This window comes from Mus pahari, unplaced genomic scaffold (genome assembly GCF_900095145.1).
Source record: "Mus pahari unplaced genomic scaffold, PAHARI_EIJ_v1.1 scaffold_9014_1, whole genome shotgun sequence".
NCBI classification, from domain to species: Eukaryota; Metazoa; Chordata; class Mammalia; order Rodentia; family Muridae; genus Mus; species Mus pahari.
The window spans coordinates 29006-36329 of NW_018392928.1; the positions used below are offsets into that span (position 1 = coordinate 29006).

General features: G+C 38.3%; 1 pseudogene; it reads right to left on the bottom strand.

Moving 5' to 3' along the window:
* LOC110315252 overlaps positions 1 to 6377 on the bottom strand; it is a 33978-nt pseudogene extending 27601 nt beyond the window's left edge.
* Positions 6378 to 7324: the final 947 nt, after the last annotated feature.

A 7324-nucleotide genomic window follows, 5' to 3' on the forward strand; every position in this document is an offset into this window, starting at 1 on the left:
GGAAAGATCTCCCATGCTCATGGATTGGCAGGATCTATGTAGTAAAAATGGCTATCTTGGCACACACTAATCCCAGCAGTTGGGTGGCAGAGGTAGGCAGATTTCTGAGTTCAAGGCCAGCCTGGTCTACAAAGTGAGTTCCAGGACAGCCAGGGCTATACAGAGAAACCCTGTCTTGGAAAAAAAAATGGCTATCTTGCCAAAAGCAATCTACAGATTCAATGCAATCCCCATCAAAATACCAACTCAATTCTTCAATGAAGTAGAAAGGGCAACTTGCAAATTCATCTGGAATAACAAAAAACCTAGGATAGCAAAAATTTTTCTCAATGATAAAAGAAACTCTATTGTAATCACCATGCCTGACCTAAATCTGTACTACAGAGCAATTGTGATAAAAACTGCATGGTACTTGTAGAGTGACAGACAGGTAAACAAATGGAATAGAATTGAAGACCCAGAAATGAACCCACACATCTATGGTCACTTGATCCTTGACAAGGGAGCTAAAACCATCCAGTGGAAAAAAGATAGCATTTTCAACAAATGGTGCTGACACAACTGGTGGTTGTCGTATATAAGAATGCGAATTGATCCATAATTATCTCCTTGAACTAAAGTCAAATCTATGTGGATCACGGAACTCCACATAAAACCAGTGACACTGAAACTTTTAGAGAAGAAAGTGGGGAAAAGCCTCAAAGATATGGACACAGGAATAAAATTCTTGAATAGAAGAGAAATGGCTTGTGCTGCCACATCAAGAATTGACAAATGGGACCTCATAAAATTGCAAAGCTTCTGTAAGTCAAAAGACACCATCAATAAGACAAAAAGGCCACAAACAGATTGAGAAAGGATCTTTATCAATCCTAAATCAGATAGGGGACTAATATCAAATACATGTAAAGAACTCAAGAAGGTGTACTCCAGAGAATCACATAAACCCATTAAAAAATGGGGCCTGGAGCTAAACAAAGAATTCTCAACTGAGGAATATCAAATGGCTGAGAAACACCTGAAAAAAATGTTATCATCCTTAATCATCAGGGAAATGCAAATCAAAACAACCCTGAAATTTTACCTCACACCAGTCAGAATGGATGAGATCAAAAATTCAGGTGACAGCAGATGTTGGCAAGGATGTGGAGAAAGAGGAGCACTCCTCCATTGCTGGTGTGATTGCAAGCTTGTACAACAAATTGGGAAATCAGTCTGGCGGTTCATCAGAAAATTGGATATAGTACTACCAGAGGATCCAGCAATACCACTCCTGGGCATATACCCAGAAGATGGTCCAACTTGTAATAAGGACACATGGTCCACTATGTTCATAGCAGCCTTATTTATAATAGCCAGAATCTGGAAAGAACCAGATGTCCCTCAACAGAGGAATGGATCCAGAAAATGTGGTACATTTACACAATGGAGTACTACTCAGCTATTAAAAATAATTAGTTTATGAAATTCCTACACAAATGGATGGATTTGGAGGGTATCATCCTGAGTAAGGTAACCCAATCACAAAAGAACTCACATGATATGTACTCACTGATAAGTGGATATTAGTCCAGAAACTTAGAATACCCAAGATTCAATTGGCAAAACACAGGAAATTCAAGAACACCAAAGATCAAAGTGTTGACACTTCACCCCTTCTTAGAATTGGGAACAAAANAGATCAAAAATTCAGGTGACAGCAGATGTTGGCAAGGATGTGGAGAAAGAGGAGCACTCCTCCATTGCTGGTGTGATTGCAAGCTTGTACAACAAATTGGGAAATCAGTCTGGCGGTTCATCAGAAAATTGGATATAGTACTACCAGAGGATCCAGCAATACCACTCCTGGGCATATACCCAGAAGATGGTCCAACTTGTAATAAGGACACATGGTCCACTATGTTCATAGCAGCCTTATTTATAATAGCCAGAATCTGGAAAGAACCAGATGTCCCTCAACAGAGGAATGGATCCAGAAAATGTGGTACATTTACACAATGGAGTACTACTCAGCTATTAAAAATAATTAGTTTATGAAATTCCTACACAAATGGATGGATTTGGAGGGTATCATCCTGAGTAAGGTAACCCAATCACAAAAGAACTCACATGATATGTACTCACTGATAAGTGGATATTAGTCCAGAAACTTAGAATACCCAAGATTCAATTGGCAAAACACAGGAAATTCAAGAACACCAAAGATCAAAGTGTTGACACTTCACCCCTTCTTAGAATTGGGAACAAAACACCCATGGAAGGAATTACAGAACCAAAGTTTGGAGCTGAGATGAAAGGATGGACCATCCAGAGACTGCCACACCCGGGGATCCATCACATAATCAGCTACCAAATGCAGACACTATTGCATACGCCAGCAAGATTTTGCTGAAAGGACACTTATATAACTGTCTCTTGTGAGGCTATGCCAGTGCCTGGCAAACACAGAAATGGATGCTCACAGTCAGCTATTGGATGTAACAAAGGGCCCCCAAAAGAGGAGCTAGAGAAAGTACCCAAGGAGCTGAAGGGGTCTGCAACCCTATAGGTGGAACAATATGAACTGATCAGTACCCCCAGAGCTCATGTCTCTAGCTGCATATGTAGCAGAAGGTGGCCTAGTTAGCCATCATTGGGAAGAGAGACCCCTTAGTCTTGCAAACTTTATAAGCCCCAGTACAGGGGAACACCAGGGCCAAGAATTGGGAGTGAGTGGTTAGGGGAGTTGGGGGGGGGGCAGTATAGGGGACATTTGGGATAGCATTTGAAATGTAAATGAAGAAAATACCTAATAAAAATAAAATAAAATACTCCCTTATAGTAATAATAGTAATAATAATAATAATAATAAAAGAAACAAACAAACAAAAAGAAATGGCTCATTAGATGAAAATCTATCCCATTGTCCAAGTACAGAAGACTTTGATGTACAGAGACAGACTATGGTTTTAGAGCTTTATTGTAGAAAGGCAGGGGGAAGGAGATAAGTTAAGAGAGAGGGAGAAATAGAGACCAGCCATGGCCAAGAGGAAAGAAAGGGTGAAAGGAGAGAGAGAAGAAAGACTAGAGTAAATGGCAGAGAACAAGAGGGAGAGAGAGTAAGAGAAAGAGAAAGAGAAAGGTGGGGCCAAGCAGCTCCTCTTATGGTGGGCTCTTATCTTGTTGCTAGGTAACTGGGAGAAGTTTAGCCTGAAGGTCAGAAACTTGGGATATTGTCTACCTGACTAAAAGCCCATGCTTCGCCTGTGGGGACTGTGGGGTGGTAACTTCGACAGGAGCTATAGTTCCAGAAGACATTAGGGAATGCCTACCTACCATCCCATGTAGGTGAATTATCACCTCAGGGTACCAGGGTTCCAGACCTCAGCTCAACAGGAGACCAGGCTATCTGTGAATAGCCCATTGCCCCACAACTCCATTATCCTGGGTTTTTTTTATTCCAAATTTAAATTTGAGAATTGCTTTTTCTAACACTATAAAGAATTGAGTTGGAATTTTGATGGTATTTACATTGTATCTGTAGATTGCTTTCATCGAGATGGCCATTTTTACTATATTAATCCTCCCAATCCATGAGCATAGGAGATTGTTCCATCTTTTGAGGTCTTCTTCAATTTCTTTTTTCAGAGACTTGAAGTCCTTGTCATACATATCTTTCACTTGTTTGGTTAGAATCCCACCAAGATACATTATATTGTTTGTGACTACTGTGAAGCATATCATTTCCCTAATTTATTTCTTAGCTTGTTTATCCTTTGTGTATAGGAAGGCCACAGATTTGTTTGAGTTAATTTTATATCTGGCTACATTGCTGAAGTTGTTTATCAGCTGTAGGAGTTCTCTGGTGGAGGCTTTAGGGTCACTTAAGTATACAATCATATCATTTGCAAATAGTGATATTTTTATTTCTTCCTTTCGAATTTGTATTCCTTTGACCTCCTTTTGTTGTATAATTGCTCTAGCTAGAAATTCAAGTACTATACTGAATAGACAGGGAGAGAGGGGAGCCATGTCTAGTGCCTGATTTTAGTGGGATTGCTTGAAGTTTCTCTCCATTTAGTTTGATGATGGTCACTGGTTTGCTATATATTGCTTTTGCTATGTTAAGGTATGTACCTTGAATTTCTGATCTTTCCAAGACTTTTAACATGAATGGATGCTGACTTTGTCAAATGCTTTTTTTGGCATCTAATGAAATTATCATCTTAATAACCTTAATACAGTACTTTATATGTTATACCAACTGTTCTAGAACTCATCTCTTTAGGCTTCAGTTTCCCTAGCCAAAAGCTTACCAAATCCAGATAAGACATATATAAAATTGGTCACAAATTCACAGTGACATTTCAAAGAAAGATTATTCTGAGTTTGTCTCTGTAGTTTGAGCATAATCTATTTATAGATTCTATGGTGGCAGGACTTACAAAATACTTTCTTACTAACTAGGTGCTATGATAGATAAGAACATTGATATCTCTGATTCCTTCTAGTGATTCTCTTTCACTTTCTGGTAGATCTCTGTGGCTACTGATCTCAATTAGATAGCTAGATATAAAATGACACTGTGTGTACAACTGACCTTTGAACATCGATGGCTGGTCAGGTTGCTTCCCCGATGAGCAATTGTGTCTTAGGTGATTCACACACAGTGCTTGGGGTATATGTTATAATTAAGATTGACTCATTGACTTCGATGACTATAATATAGTAATATCCTCTGTACATAGACTTTGAACTTTGCTTGGTCTATATATGTAGTTCCTGGATCCTCCAGTGTGATATTTCACTGTATTTCTTAAAGCTGCCCAGGATCAATGTGTGATAGTACGGATCCTGGTACTCTGTAGTCTGATGTGGGAAAAATCATCATCACCTAGTGTATGAAAATCCCACCTTCACATTTCTGCAAGACCTCCCAGCCCTGTCAGGGTAAAATAAGTTCAAAGAGTGTTTGGTCAAGGAAAATCTCAACCACTGGACACTGACCTTGACATTGGAACTGAAGAAAGACTTGGAGAAAAGATGGATGGGAAGATGGGAGGTCATGAGTCGTGGTCCTTCCTTATTGATAATACAGGATATCCATATTTAGACTCTAGCCAGGGTGAGCGGTCCCAATTGGGCACAGATTGGGTCCACTTGGGATCTCCCTTGGTCTGAATCAAGCAGACAGTCTCAATCAGCCAGTTTGTTCCTGAATGGGAAAGAAAAGTGACTGTCACTCATTTCAAAAGTACTTGTGAAAAAAGCGTCAAGTAGAATATATGCCCATTCAATTTCAGTGTTCTCAATTCTCCAGCACACAGACTTGTGGTGTTCACAATGTCCATTCGGTGTAAGTACAAAGTATATTCACTCAGAATATTCTCAAGACTTCATTTGGCAGTAGTGAGACCCTATACTCAGCATACAGCAAGCAGATAATGGGATATATCCTCAAGGCCTGGGCCACCATCATTTTCCATTCTGGTGGAATGATTTTTACTATCCCAGATATTTCACAGATATGTAATCTGCTCTATGAAACATACCTTCAATTTAATTCATTGTAATTGAGATTAAGCCATGCTACAGTGTATGACTGAGTACTTCTTTTTAAGGTGAATAAATTCCCTTGTGCATGTTTATCACACACACTTGCATTTGTGTTTATGTGCTCATTTTTTAGTGGATGTTTGTCTAGCTTCCCTAAGTTTTTTTTTCCTGTATTCCCAGTGCATTTGGATTTTGTGTGTCATTTTGCTTTTGATGCCAGCAGCCTCATATATTTTTCAGTGCTTCTTCCACATGGCAAATATCTTTTCACCAAACCACCATGATGTCACATTTTGGTTTCTTCAGTTTTCAAACTTCATATCTTGTACAAGGTCCAAGGTAGTTCTACCTGGAATTGTCCTATCCTGCACATATCCTCACATACATGCCTTTATCTCTTGATGCAATTTCTTCTGTTTATTCTCATCACTCTCCATTTTCTATCTCTTCCCCACAGAGAAAGAACAATGGCTGATTCTGCCTCAGTGTCCATTATCATTGTTCTGGTACCATAGTGGATCACCTCAGCCCACATAGTTCAGAGGTTTTCTTTGAGTGGAATAAACACAAATTTTCATGCCCACAAATTATTTTATAAATTGATATATAGATCACTCTACTTATCACCCAAAATTAATAAGGATCAAACACTATCCTCATCCTATCCTGCCTTATACAATTCATAATCCATCTTACTGATGGTCCTTACCTGACTTGGGGTAAGTCAATATGATCAAGTCTTCATCTTTCACCACAAATTTATTACGGACATCTTCCACAATTTCTTTTTGAACCCACATATCAGGAAGAGGTATTCCTTCAAACCAACTATAGTTTGACATCATGAATAGCTCCTTGTAGGTGCTGTTAGGGTTCCAGCCCTGGCTACCTGTTAAGCATATTGCAAATACTATGAGAGGTAATATTTATAGTGCAGGTAAAAAAAAATCATTAACATTCTCTAGTTTGTTTTGAAACTAGCTATTGATATGAATAAATACTGTAACCCATAGTCAAAGGTTACAATATTGAGAAACTTTAAAGTAGTACAAAGAATATTCTGCAGCATTTGTGAGCCTGAATTCAAAATCACAAGCTAGAAACTCTGTAAGAAGTAATAGGATATAGAAATGCACGATAATTTAAAATGTCTTCTAATAAAAAGCTTTCAGAATGATTTTAAGTGTTCAGAAAAATGAGAGATATCATACAGAAACTTTCCATGGAAATTATTTTTTTAAGTAGTGTTTGGTTTGAGAAACTCATAGTACATTAGTTGCCCTTCTTCTTCCCCTTAAACCCTCCCTCACTTTCCTATATTTATGATCTCTTCTTTAATATTTGTTGCTATTAATATATGTACACATGTATAGTAAACCTACTGACTCCATTCATTTGTGCTTGTATATGTTGTGTCCTGAGGCAGGCAGTTGAAATTGGAAAATTAATATGGGATTTCATCTCCAGACACAGCTTATTCTCCATAACTTAGCAGTCATTGATATGATATATTTCTTCTTCTATGGTAAAACCATATAGAATTTCCCCTAGCCTCTTTTTTATACCTACTAGTGCCATTATGCTGATTTGTTTGGGTAACTCTATTATTAAGAGTTCATGTGTCTATTTTCTCAGTTTTGTTTAAGAGAGACATACTCTATTAATAGGAATCTTGGGCCTCAGATAGATTTCTGTACCCTCTTCTGGGATTTTTTTTCTGAGTCTTAGGATGAAAGGATTTATTACAGATGTATCAGTTGGGGTTTGGCACCTTCCTGTTTATTATTAT